Genomic DNA, 3136 nt, shown 5'->3' with positions numbered 1-3136 from the left:
CACGCGTACGGGCATGTAGCTTGGCCTTGTGTCCCCTGCATCTTAAAAATCGAGAAACAGAATGCTCAGAATTGAGCACATAGGCAGAGACATAGGCGTGTGTCTCAGTCGTGTGAGACACACGGCCTAGCACATAGGCGTGTGTCCTGGTCCTCTAACCCCTGCAACTAATTTTTGAAAATTAAATTGTCCTCACGGTCTAGCACACGGGTGTGTGGCTGGCCATGTGATCCAAGTTAGAGAGTTACACGAGTAAGGACATGGACTGGAACACGGCCGTGTGCCTCATATCGAATGCCCACACAACTTGGGACACCGGCGTGTGTGTCCCCTTCACCTAAGGAAAATTTTGAGAATTCACAAAAAAATTTTTGTGATCCCAGTTTAGTCTCGACATTATTTTAATATGTATTTTGGGCCTCGAGGACCCATATGAGAAGCATTATAATTGATTGTGATTATATTTAGAAATGAATAGTAAATGATTTAAATTAACTGTAATTAAACTATAAATTTTGATAATGCTCCATAACCCTGTTTTGGCGACAGATACGTGTTAGGGGTGTTACAAAACTAGTTAAGGGTGCAAATGGGAAGTACAACCCAAGGAAAAGGAAATTGGAGGAATGGTGTAGAGTTCTTAGAAGGAGGGGGATGAAGTAATAGTGAGACACAAGCAAATAAAAAAGAAAAAAATTGAATAAGTAAATGATGTTACGATAGGTTTCAAAAAAGAAAAATCTAAAGTGGGAGATGAAGAATATGGGTCAAGCTCCCATGGTGAGAAACAGCAAGCTCGAGGGATAAGTTTAAAATAAATAAAAAGAGGAAAGTGTAAACTCTATCCAGTTCAGCGGCCTTTCAGATCTATATTGACTGACTTAGTTCAACAGCCTTTCAGATCTATTCTAACTGAGGTGCTTCTCCATTTTGATTGATGCTTCATTTGCTAAGTGTTTTTGATAAAGCTTTTAAGGCTAAAGATGGGAAAGGGGATGGACAACTATGCAAGGGGAAAAGGGATAAGGAATTAAGAGAAAACTATTGAAAGTGAGAGAGGAATTTGAATGATGAGAGATGATGGAAAAGTGAGGAATAGCAAGGTATTTATAAGTGAAGGTAAGGGTTTGAGTTTACTAAAAATAGGTTTAAATTTCCTTCCTTCCCTCTCTTATGTGGCCAGCCATGCTTCAAGGAAAAGGGATGACCAAGTCATGTCAATTTGAATTTGAATTTCAAGCTAAAAATAGCTATAGAGTGGACAATTTCAATAGGGAAGCTGTTGGACTCAATTTTAATTGTTTTCCAACTACAAGAACCTTCTAGTGAATATCCTAAAACATATTTTGGGTAGTCAACATTAAGTGCCAAAATTGGGCTTTTAGTTCCCCTTGTTGAACGGTTTTTTTTAATCCATTAACTTAACGAATATGTCCATCTTTTATCACCTTCTTTATTGGGCCAAGTAGTCAACCCCATGCCCAAAATGTCATGGTTTTGTTGTCCACATGGATAATTTGTAAATAAACATCTTTTATTTCTTCAAATCATGTCTCCAATAGCCTACCGACTATAACACCCTTAACCCATATCCATCACCAAATTAGGATTATGGAGCATTACTGTAACGCTCGGGTTTGTCCAAGTGTACACAGTCGTTATCAAGTAATAAGTAAGTATCGAGTTATCATCTCTACAGGGATTGTATTTATACTAAGTCACTTAATTTGTAAAAGAGTATTAACAATTTGATAAATAAAAACAATATAATTGAGAAGTGATGAAAAATTAAGTATATGAAACTAAATGCAATGATCCCTATGCAATTTATCCTAAGTATGCAAACTATATGAATAAGATAGATTTTAGCAGAATTAACACAATAAGCAACAATTATAACATAAAGCTAGGACAATTACGTTAATTAAACTCAAATTATTATAAACATGCTTATCAATATTGGGAAAAACATTCCATGGCAACTCGATCTTTCATGAGTTTGGAAAACACGTTAGGTCCTTTCGGAATCCTTTACTTAGTAAATACGCATTTTACTGATCCTTATTTACTAAGGGTTTCTTAGTATTCGTGCGGGGTAACAAGGACGTGTTAGGTTTGAAATAGTATAATCACACAAATCTAAAAACTATGCAAATAATAGAGTCTGGTTAGGAATGTTATGCAACCTGCAATTTAATCGGGTTAGGATCTAAATTGAGCATGCACATTTCAATTATGTGTCCATTAGCCGTCATCTGGTTAGGATCGCTCAGCTAATTCTGGTGCATTTCAATCACGTATGAACAAAATATAGACTTGATTTTAATTGAAAACATGATCGAATGAGGCACAAATATTGTAAGCATGAATCAAATAATTATTATTAAATCAAAGCAATCATCCTAGCTTAAATAAAATTAAGCTATCATTGTTGTAAACAAGAACAAAGAACACATAGCAAACATTCTTGAATTAAATTAAAGTAAAAATGATTAAACCCAATTCAGAGTGGCTACCACCCAAGACTTTGACTGATGAGGGCTCCTTTGTTTATTCGCTTTGCTCCTTTGTTGATGGCTCTCCGAGATAGCCGACCAAGGGTTCTTTAAGAGGCTAATTTTTTCAAAATCTTTATGCAAAGATGATGATAGGTGTGAGGGCTAAATAAAATTAAGAGAATTGAGAGAGGAGAGAATGATGAATGAATGAGGGATAAATGAGGGATGAGGGATGATTGAAAAAGTGAGAAATGGGCTCTTATTTATAGGTGAGGCATGGGAGCTAGTTTGCTAAAAATAGGAGTGTCCATCTTTCAAAACTCCTTCTAAGGGTGACCAGCCATGAATTGAGGGAATGTGGCTGATTTTTCTGGTTTCTTGGTCAATTTGATTGCCACAACAACTCAGGATTGAGACTCGATCACCAGCAAATCTTCGGGAAAATCTTTGATTTCTTCAACTCTTCAAGGACCTTGTGTAATTAAACCAAAAGATGATTTATGAACATCCGTATTTAGTCGAATTTTGAGTCGACTTGGCCCTCCATTTGGATGTTTTGTAATCAAATTAAAGCTCTCAGACCTGTCCAAAAATAAATCAATAAGTTAGAGGACCAAAGAATTAAATTTTACCAACTT

Source organism: Gossypium arboreum, chromosome 8 (assembly GCF_025698485.1).
Source record: "Gossypium arboreum isolate Shixiya-1 chromosome 8, ASM2569848v2, whole genome shotgun sequence".
In the NCBI taxonomy this organism is placed as follows: Eukaryota; Viridiplantae; Streptophyta; class Magnoliopsida; order Malvales; family Malvaceae; genus Gossypium; species Gossypium arboreum.
Note: the sequence above shows the minus strand (reverse complement) of the source record.